Here is an 11,770-nt window from a genome sequence, read left to right on the forward strand (position 1 = left end):
GATATAAAGAGCAAATGCAAAATGCCACAACCTATTTGATCTGACGGTCCAAATATTTATCATATCAAGGGACACTATCCTTCTTTGATTACATCATTATGACAATCAATTCTTGAGACGTAATTAGAGCAGTCTGTAATTATCAAGTGCCATGCTGTGTGCAAAAAAGCAAATGACCCGTGCAAAAAGTGCTGTGCAACTTGCAATTTCCATTGCAGCATGTACTAATTATCCAAGCCAGAATAATACTAAAGTCAAATGCAGCTAAATAAGAAAGCACAGAGAAATAATAAAAACAAACTATTTACAACTAAACATCATACAGGTACATTCATATGTTCTTGAGGAACTAGGAGCAATAATTATACTGAAACCGTATACAACCTTACTGATTCAGGTGCACATATAACTAGAGGAAGTTTTGAATGTCCTCGCTGGTGTTGAGACCATTAGAAATTTTAGTATCCTGAGCCAGTATAAAATGGGTTTCTAGTTGACGCATGCTTTTTTCTCAGTTCCCACCTTGTACAGAAATGGGAACAGCCCCTAGCACAGAATACTCCAAATCTTTGAGTTTATTCCGGTGTAAAAATTCAAAGTGTCTGGCAACAGGATAATTGGATCGGAATTGACAATTGCCCACACATGTTGTAGAATCCATTTATGTACAGGGAGCTTAGTGCTCCCTATGTACTCAAGGCCACAAGTACAATGTATCTTATAAATTGCAAACTCAGGGGCATATTACCAAGCAATAGCGATAATTATCGATATTGCTTGGTTGGAGACAAAAATTTATCGCCGACCTGCGGCGATTTTTATCGCAGATAAACCTTGGTATTACCAAGGTTTATCGATAAAAATCGGCCGCATTGCATGAATATAGCTGAAAAGTCAGCTATATTCATGCATTACACAGCTAATGCGCTGAGCCATGTTATCCACCTCCCATTGGATAACATGGCTAAGAACTGCTCAGGGCAGGTGTTAGCTTTTGGAGATATTCGCGCTTAGCGCAAATATCTCCAAAAGTTGGTAATAGGAGATTGCGATGTTAGCGACTGTTTCCAGTCGCTAACATCTTGGCACGCCCTCTTTGCATGTCATTAGTGATAAATTTCTCTGACATGCGAAGTGGGGCCCAAGATGGTCGCTATCTCCTACTAGCTGTCGCTAACTGGTGTTAGCGACAGTTAGCGACAGCTAGGTAATAGGGAGGTCATTTTATCTTCGCTTTCTTGGTTTTTAAAGCCAAAAAAGCAGAGATAAACCCCCTTGATAATATGCCCCTCAGTGCGACAGGTCAAAGGTTCCTTAATTTAACTCTTTTTGTGACAAAATGCAGTTACATAATGTGTTATATTAGGCGCAAAGGTGCACGCACGACACAAGTTTAATTTGAAAAAACACATTTTAGTAATCCAAGTGCTCTTAGGTGTTATCTCAGGACTCGATTTAAGTAGAGGCAGCGGTCCCAAGACAAAAAAATAGTTGAAAGACAATATCTATAGACCCAAACAGTACTATATTATAGTAATCGGTCCAGCCGGACAGATATTTAATGTACAATCAATTCAATTCAATATATACAAAGAGTAAACAAGTAGCAGTTTTAAGTGGGAGACAAGCCTGTATCCAACTTTAGCAAGAAAGACATGCAACATAAAGTAAAGGGTTCAGGCAAGGGAACATGTTTGTTTTCAGCACATTTCTCATAGAACAAACAGAATATACAGAAGACACCATTACACAAAAAGTATGACATTTTAAACAAGCGTTTATGATGTACAAAGTGTCGATGGCGTTTCGATCCCTTAAGAAAATACTGGTATCATCTTCAGGACATTTTAATAAGCATGCCTGTTTTCATATGACTTAATTGCCTGGGTTAATGGCCAAGCTGCATATGGAGGCAAGATAGAAAATGACCGGCGTAGGACCATTTAAATAAAGGTCTGGGTGCAGGTACGATGGATAACATACCGGAGGGCTGAGATTGGGTAGGAGCGTTCCAAGATGATGATAGTTCAAGTTGGAGCAAGCCGCTTGTGTGGGTTCGAGTTAGATTCTTGTGCCAGTGCGGTTAAGGAAGATCCAGAATGTATATTTAGCAATTTAACAAAGCCGCGGATGCGGTCTTGAGAAGGGTTCTGGAATATGCATCTCCAGTCAGCCAGTCTTCAGTTAGTCACAACATGAATGTTGCTGCGGCTTGGTTTATATTGTATTTTTGAGTATGTTTCTCCAGAATCCTTAACAAGGACCTTACATCATTATTCCCTGTACTGTTAGCGGGAGCTCTCTGTTCAGAGTTGATACTGGGCAAAGTTTGGAACAGTGCCTCAGCCGCTGCTTCTCTGTCACCTAGTGCGTCACTGGTTGACATAATGGCAGTGACAATATATGCACACTGCAAATATTATGTTTTATGGAGATTAATCCCACACCCATACCAATCATAATAATCTCAGCGCTGCAGTGGTTCCTCTTACCTACGTTGAACATGCAGTTCCACGAGTCCTCCGACCGCATAGACTCCTCGCCGCCAAACAATATTTATATATATAAAATCTATGTTTCAATTATTTCCATGCACAGCCTTTGGTCTGTGTGGGTGCCACCAATATGAGGTTACGTGGTTTTCGACTTCGCTTCATATCTAGCCGCCATTTTGTGTTTAACCGCCATTTTATGTTGCCTCACTCAGGCAGCACGCCGAACGTGGTGAACGCAATGTTTTTTCCTTTTCAGCTGTTACGTGTCTCTCTCGTTAAAGAATAACTCTTGCCCATGTTTACGAAACCGATGTCAGGGTTTGCCGAGTCTGTAAATCCATGTCTAGACTGATTAATCCATGTCTTACTCCACTGTTTGGGTCCCACCATTCTTCTTGATTCTATCTTGTTTAACTGGCCTTCGCTATTCTCTTCGTGTGTTCTCTTGTTACATAAACTATCCTTTGAAGCATTCAAACATGTTCTACCACCTGCAAATTGAATTACAGGCTCTAGTGTTGATTAACTTGAGGGGAGGAGATCACACAGGGTCTGAAAGAAGGGTGTGTTTTAGACATCCGATAGCTTGTTTTCCAACTATTCCTATTTGTCAGTTTTGTATGTTTTGGGAGTTGTCATTGTAAACGTGTATACTATACTAGATTGTGCGCCACGGAATTAAGTGGCAGTCTCCTGAGAACCTACCATTGGTGTACTTACAGGACAACTGTGCTTAGCTGCAGCTAATAAATCTGCTTTTCTACGCCTAACAGAGTGTCTCGTGTCTCTGTCCCTCAAGGCAGGTGAACCCGGAGATCTTAGGCGTGCCCTGCGCCGCCTGGCCCATAATGTCAGGTTCTCCAATTGGTGTCCAACGTGGGGCGACTTCAGTGGTAGTAGTTTTGCCCAAGGGTCGTGAGGAGCTTCGCAAGAAAATTCCAGAGGATTTTGCGAACCACGTAAGCGACCCCTGTATGTCGAAGTGGACCGAAGGTCTTTTAAAGCACGGCTACTCCTTCCCGACGGCTGCTGACCACTGCTGCCCTGACCGTCGCCCTGCCTTGGCCCTCTGGTGATGATTGGTATCGCGAGATGTTAGACGGACATCTGTTGGCGTGAGAAAACATTTGGTTAAGTATTCGTGGGTAGCGCCCACTTTTTGTTTTTGTTTTTGTTATTCGATTAGTGCACTAACCGAAGCCAAGGGGTAAGTACGTTTGTGCTGTGACTATATTGTCTAAAAATCCCTTGACGTTTGTAAGAAGTCCAGTTCGTTGCAAAATGCCTGGATTTAGTAAGTTTAGGAAATTTTGTTGGTTTGTTTGTTCTAGGAGTTCCCGACTAAAGGATTCTTGTCCGATTCCTCCGGTTGGAACTCCCACTTACGAGCTCTATTCAAAACATGGTCTTGGTCCTATTATTTTTAATGAAAGATGGATTCAATATACCAAAAAAGATGGTGTCCTACGGTGGCCACAAAATGGCACCTTTGAGCCTGATATACTAGATAATTTGGAAGCGATTTTATTTAAGAGAAAAGCCCGGCCCGCAATGTTTGACTCTTTCCACCTCGGGCGTAAGGAAGCCAAACCGAAAGAAATTAAGCAAATGAAGAAAGATAAGAAAGAGCAGAATATGAGGATTTTGCAGGCTGCCCAACAGTTTAAAAACGATGAAGCTGATCAGATGGTTGAGGTTTCGGAAAGACAGCATCGTATGGCAATAGACAGATGTTATCCTGTGTTACCTACTGCCTCAAAGAGTAAGGGTTCTGATGAAGATCCTTTTGTGTCCCATTTATTGACGTTACCTCCACCTTATGTGTTAGGAGCTAATGCATCTCCATTACAACCTGTTGCTAATCCAGGTGTTCTGGTTCCTGCACAATTGCCTCTTCCTGTGATTCCACCTCTGCCCCTTTTGCCACCAACTTCTGTACCCCATTCTTCTGTGCTTCAGTCTCCTTTACCTTCACCTTCTTTTGCTACTGGTTCTTCTCCTGTTCTACAGAATACGTTGTCTCCTGTTCTAGTGTCAGATTCTCCTACAGCTCGACAATGTTTAGTTGAAACTGTTTCTGGCCTTCTGTCACCTTTTCTTGGACCTCTTTTCTTTTCTCCTGCTTCGTCTCGAAGACAATCTCGTAGCCAGATTCCAGATTTGGAAGAATGAACTAAGTTAGATTCTCTTGCTCGTAATTGAATCATGAGTAGTCTGCAGTATAGTGTGCGTGATATTTTAGACACCTTTCTGCAATGGAACGCGCCTACACAGAGGTATGTCTTTAATACTATGTGCAACACTCTTATCAAAGGGTGGGAAGATATGGATTTGGATTCACCTCCTCAGGATTAGTTCGAAGTACAGGATCAATTTGATAAGGGACTTATTGTGGATCCTGATGTAGAGCCTGCTGTTCAGAAGCTCGTTGCTTTCCGATCTTCTTTTTTCTCTCAAAATTCTCTTGAGCCTGATCCTGTGGTTCGTCGTAAAATGGCACAATATCCTATACGAGAAGTTCCTCCAATATGGAGAGAGGCAGACCGAAACGCTCATCCACCTGTCCTTGCTCATTTTCAGCGCATATGGGTGCATGATCCTTGGAAAAGATCAGAAGTGTTGGCACTTAAGCAGTCTTTACCGGACCCTCGTAAGAATCCTGCAGGGTATTATAATGAATTGTCTCAGAATGTTAATGCATGTTTTATGAATCTGGCAGATATTGATTTACTTATGGGAAATGTAGTCCCACAAGCTTTATGGGCTAAAATCCGTAGACAACACCATGATCAAGCTTTAGGTGGTAATTGGGCTGCTATTACAGCCGCAGATGCAGGACAAATAGGTGGTGCCAAGCCTGATGATCTGATTACGGAGTTGCCCGGTAGAATAATAGATCTTATGAAAACGATGATGCCTGCTGTATGCGTTAACTGGGATAAGTTAGTAGCGTGCAAACAAAAGATTTATGAAAGCGTCTCCGATTTCTTTACTCGTTTTGAAGAGACTTTCATCGACCATAGTGGTCAAGATATGAGTACTGAAGGTAGACAGCAATTATTTGTAGATAAATTTGTCTTTAATTTATTTCCAGAATTATCACATAAATTGAAACAATCAGAGAGTTCATGGGCTGTCTCTTCAACTACCCAGATATTAGCTACTGCTCAATATTACGAGAATAGGGATAAGGAAGATAAGGAAAAAGTGGAGAAAAAGACCAAAGAATTAAAAACGAAGGTTCTTCTGCAACAGGCTTATCCTCCTCGTTCTGCTCAGCCCCAATTTCAACAGCCTCCACAGTTTCAGAAGGTGTTGCAGAAACCTGTATCTTCAGTTCCGCGATTTTCGTTGGGTCCTAATCAATGCGCCTATTGTAAAGAGGAAGGTCATTTTAAGAACAGTTGTCCGGTTTTGTTGCAGCCTTATGGCGGATCATTAGCGCCACGAGGTCGTGGAGATTCTCGGTCAGTGTCCAGAGGTAGAGGGTGTGGTGCGTCGTCTCAGGAACGACGTCCCTCTCCCCCTCAGGACTCTACAAATTACTTTGACCAGCGGAATTCTCTGTCTGCACAATATTACAATGACGATTATTACACAGATAGTGAGAATGCTGATTTCCACACTAGCTAGGACAGCCATAGACAGAGTAAGGGAGTCGTATCAGTTCCAATGGATCAGAATGGACCTCATGTTAATATTGTAGCATTGGGTGTTACAGAACCATTTCTTTTGGATACTAGTGCAATGAGAAGTTCTATTATGCATTCCAAACTCCCTGGGGCACCTTTGTCTGGCTTAACAAATGTTTCTGTGGGATTCTGCGGCGCCCCAGTTAGTAACCCTGTTTCTTGTCCTTTGCCCATTTCCATTGGTCCGTATGATTTAGAAGCTCCACTTCTTTTGATGACGGGTTGCGGAGAGAATTTATTGGGTTTGGACTTATTGAAACGCCTACAGCCACATTGTATTGCTCACCCTCTGGTGTACATCTTACTTTGGGTGATAAATTGACTTCTCCAATGTATGTATCTAAAGACCAACTACCACTTGAACTGCGTTCGCTTCTTGCTACGCTTTGGGCTACGGGTCCGAATGATGTTGGTTACCTTCAAATTCCACCTTATGTGATTACTATTAAGCCTGATGTTAAGTTACCACGCATTCCACAATACAAAATCTCTAACGATGGTGAGAGAGCTTTGTTGGCTATTGTTCATGACTTGGTTCAGAAGAGTGTGGTCGAGGAGACCAGAGGAAATGTTTGTAGTAGTCATGTTCTGCCTGTTCTTAAGCGTACTGATCCTTCTCAGCCACTTGTGTATCGTTTTGTGATAGATCTCCGAGAGGTCAACAAAATTGTTGTCCCTCAGTTTCCCGTTGTTCCGGACATTACTGCTTTGCTTACTATGATTCCTGCTTCGGCAGCTTGGTTTTCGGTTATTGATCTCAAAAATGCTTTCTTTAGCATTCCCATTGCTGAGGAAAGTAGGGATCTCTTTGGTTTCTCTCTCGGAGTCCGAAGTTTCCGATTTAAACGTGCACCTCAAGGCTATTGTGAGAGTCCCTCCATCTATGGTCAAGCTCTGAAATCTCACCTTGACACCTTTTCTTTGCAATAAGGTGCTACTCTTATCCAATATGTGGATGATTTGTTAGTGGCTGCCGATTTGGAAGATGTATGTAAGAATGCGACTGTGTCACTTTTGCGACATTTGTCTGATCTACACCATAAAATGTCACCTTCTAAGTTGCAATATTGCCGCCAAGAGGTTACCTATTTAGGTCATCTCTTGTCGAAGGAGGGAAGGCGATTGACCCCAGAACGTATCCATGCAATTGCACGAATGTTTGTACGATCCACACAAAGAGAGGTGCGTGCTTTCTTAGGCATTACCTCTTATTGTAGACAGTGGATTCCGAATTTTCCCCTACTAGCTAAACCTTTCTTGGCACTCACTTTGAAAGATACTCCCCAACCTCTTCCGTGGACTGCTGAATGTCAAAAGAGTTTTTCTGACTTACGTACTGCTTTGTGTTCTGCTCCTGTGTTGGGTACTCCAGATTACAGTGAACCTTTTACACTCTATGTTCATGAAAGAGAAGGTTGTGCATTATCAGTCTTGACACAACAATTTGGAGACAAACAAAGGCCATGTGCCTATTTTTCGGCTACATTAGATCCAGTCGCTAAGGCATTTTCCAGTTGTCTTAGAGCAACAGCGGCAGCAGCGATTTCCATTCGTCAATCTGCTGGATTGGTGTTGGATCATACTCTTAAAGTTATGGTGCCACATGCAGTAGATACTCTTTTGAATAGGACAAAAACCCAGCACTTAACGAGTGCCCGTTTGTCTGGATATGAGTTGACGCTTTTAGCTAGTCACATACATATCAGGAGATGTAATGTTCTGAATCCAGCAACATTGTTGCCTGTTTTAGATGAGAAAAATGTACAAGATCAGCATGATTGTTTTCTTCGAACGGAAGAAGAAACTAAAGGTCGAATTGATTTGAAAGATACACCACTTACGGATCCGGATGGGATCCTGTGGGTAGATGGGTCTTGTTTTAAGCTTCCTAATGGCGAGACAACAGCAGCTTATGCTGTTACAACTCTACATACAGTAGTAGAAACTGCATGCATTTCACAGAATTCAGCGCAAGCTGCAGAATTGATTGCGTTGATGAGAGCATGTGTGTTGGCGAAAGGAAAGAGAGTTACTGTTTATACAGATAGTCAATACGCTTTTGGTGTTGCCCATAGCTTCGGCCGTTTGTGGAGAGAAAGAGGATTCTTTACCTCCCATGGCACTAAAATACAGCATGGTCAGTTGGTGAATGACCTTCTTGAATCACTTGCTTTGCCTATTCAAATAGCGATTGTGAAGTGTAGTGCGCATAAAAATATCACTGATGATGTGGGTCGAGGAAATGCATTTGCGGATGAAATAGCGAGGGAAACGGCACAAAATGTTGAAAGTCGCATGTATGTTGCAGGACCGGCAAGATGGGTCGCAGATGTTGGTATGTGTGAAGACACAGTAGAAAGCATGAAAATGATTCAGAAGTAGGCAATTGAGAAAGAATCGAGTAAGTGGAGAGAGAGTACGGGAATGTTGGATATGATGGGATGTTGGACGGAATTGTCAGAGCATCAGCGATATTTGTTACCTAAATTGCGTGTTATTCGTCAACAGGTCCAAAACGCTTTGCTGGAGGCCTCCTCAGATCCAGGACACTCCATCCAACCTGGGGATTGGGTTTGTCTGAAGAATTTTCAGAGGAAAAAGAATCTGGAACCTCGTTGGGGGCCGCCGAGACAAGTTCTACTAACCACCCGTACAGCAGTGAAGGTCGTCGGAAAGAAAAACTGGATCCACGGCGTGCACTTTAAAAGGATACCATTACCTTTACCTTATGACCAGTGGGTCCGAAAAGGTGTTGGTGATAATGACTGTGAGAAAGTACCCAGATTTGTACCATTCAGCAGTGCATGCCTGGATTGGACTAGTTCTGAGAAAGAGGACGACAACGGTTTGCAGGAAGCTGTACCTTCCCACTCACAACTAAATACATCGGATCCAGAGACTTTGTTTAAGGACCAAACGATACTTGGCAAGACACGGTACAACCTAAGAAAAAGTTTGCCTAAAGACAATTAAATTCTGTGTTTTAATATTTTGCCTTTATTAAAAAGAAAAACATTCCTTTTCCCTTATCCATCAAGTTGCAGGGTCACGGTAAGAGTCTTAGGCTCTGACCAGAATAGTGACTAGGTCAACAGGACTTGCAGTGTCATAAGACGGCTAACAATCACAGCCAAGTGATTAAGGAAGATAATCGTGAGCAACTCTTTTAGAATAATGGATAGCGCAGGAAAAGGGGATGGTATTAAGATAATGAAAAGAAATCATTATAAGAAACTATTATTCAGTCGTTGTGGCGTAGCATTATGTATTTTAGTATGTTTATGTAGTTTATTAGCATGTGTAGGATGGACAATACACAGTATACAGCTGACACCTGTTCCTACTTCAACTTCTTTGATTTCCTCTACTACTATTTCTCCACACAGATTTTACTCACTCCCAGAGCATGAGTAGATTAGAAGAATGGAATATCTCAACAATTCATTTATCCAATTGTTAAATCAGCATCAATTGGTAGTAAATACTACTGATTGTTGGGTTTGTGGGCTCATACCACATAATACAGAGAGAGGGATGCCATATTTAGTCCTTCCATTTTCGTATGAAGGTTCTGCTTGGGCTTATTTGGCTATGTTTTCTAATACATACCAGAACCAACTTCGATATCCCCCTGGTGGGTCCTACAATGGTGGAGCGGATATCAGTCACAGTCCTTTGATAAAGGGAATAGTGACTATGGCAAAAATTGATGATATTGGTAAAATTCCCAAGGATGAGAAGAGAGCATATGATAGATGGAATGTGACTCGTTATATCACTAGTCTTACTGACAAGGTTAGACGGAAGAGATTTGCACCAATTTGGGTTTTACCCCAAAGAGGTAATTTGTGTTTACAAATAAATGGCCAGAATTCCAAAATTAAGCAAGAAAAGAGTAATTGTTCCCACACATACGTTTATACACCCTTGATTTCTTCACCGTTAGTGCCATCTCAAGGTACATATTTTATTTGCCACGACAGAGCTTATACATGGCTTCCCACATATTTTTCGGGAACATGTAATATAGCTTTTCTTCTTCCTCCGACATATACTGCTCCTGCAGATCACCATAGAAAAAGATTTGTTAGAGGGGTTATTGATGCGGAAGACACAGCTGGACAAGAGGGAGGAGATTTTCTGAACGGGTTTCTCCCCTTTTGGGGTCCAATGGTTAATAGTAGAAACATCAGACGCCTAGTTTGTGTGGTCGATGCTACCATAAACGTAACTTCTGGAGCATTGAGTAATTTGACAGCTGAACTTCAGGCGGATCGCCTTATGACCTTGCAGAACCAAATGGTTCTAGACATTGTCCTTGCAGATAGCGGAGGAGTCTGTTAATTGATTGGGTCTAGTTGCTGTGTTTACGTTCCTGATAATGCCCCTACAGTATACCAAGCCATTTCTAAGCTGCATGTCATCTCCGAGTCCATTCATCAGGACACTGGAGATTGGTCTGTGATGGGATGGTTTTGGGGACTACTGTCCAGATGGGGATGGAAAGTGTTAACTTTCCTTGGAGCGATTCTAGCGATCATCTTTTCTTGTTGCCTCTGTTTACAGTGTGGTCCAGTCATTTGCGGACTTTGTGCCACTGTGTGCGTTTCTAAGCCAGTAACACAGAAAACAGAGACTATTAGAATGATGTTGCAGCAACAACTCAATGACCTCATGACCATTGATATCGACTCAGACTAACATGAGTCCTTTGTGCTTTGCCTGAGTATGGCAAAAGGAGGGTCTGAGGTTACGTGGTTTTCGACTTCGCTTCGTATCTAGCCGCCATTTTGTGTTTAACCGCCATTTTGTGTTGCCTCACTCAGGCAGCACGGCAAACGTGGTGAACGCAACGTTTTTGCCTTTTCAGCTGTTACGTGTCTCTCTCGCTAAAGAGTAACTCTTGCCCATGTTTACAAAACCGATGGCAGGGTTTGCCGAGTCTGTAAATCCATATCTAGACTGATTAATCCATGTCTTACTCCACTGTTTGGGTCCCACCATTCTTCTTGATTCTATCTTGTTTAACTGGCTTTCGCTATTCTCTTCGTGTGTTCTCTTGTTACATAAACTATCCTTTGAAGTATTCAAACATGTTTTACCACCTGCAAATTGAATTACGGGCACTAGTGTTGATTAACTTGAGGGGAGGAGAGCACACTGGGTCTGAAAGAAGGGTGGGTTTTAGACATCCGATAGCTTGTTTTCGAACTATTCCTATTTGTCAGTTTTGTATGTTTTGGGAGTTGTCATTGTAAACGTGTGTACTATAATAGATTGGGCGCCACGTAATTAAGTGGCAGTCTCCTGAGAACCTACCATTTGTGTACTTACAGGACAACTGTGCTTAGCTTCAGCTAATAAATCTGCTTTTCTAGGCCTAACAGAGTGTCTCGAGTCTCTGTCCGTCAAGGCAGGTGAACCCGGAGATCTTAGGCGTTCCCTGTGCCGCCTTGACCATAAGGTCAGGTTCTCCAAATACTGACCACTTTGTTATAAATTCTACAGTTACACCAGGGTTCTCAACATTTCTTGGCAATTCTGCAGTATTCCCCCAACAACATAATCACAGCTCCTTTCTCT

This window comes from Lissotriton vulgaris, chromosome 11 (genome assembly GCF_964263255.1).
Source record: "Lissotriton vulgaris chromosome 11, aLisVul1.2, whole genome shotgun sequence".
Classification (NCBI taxonomy): domain Eukaryota; kingdom Metazoa; phylum Chordata; class Amphibia; order Caudata; family Salamandridae; genus Lissotriton; species Lissotriton vulgaris.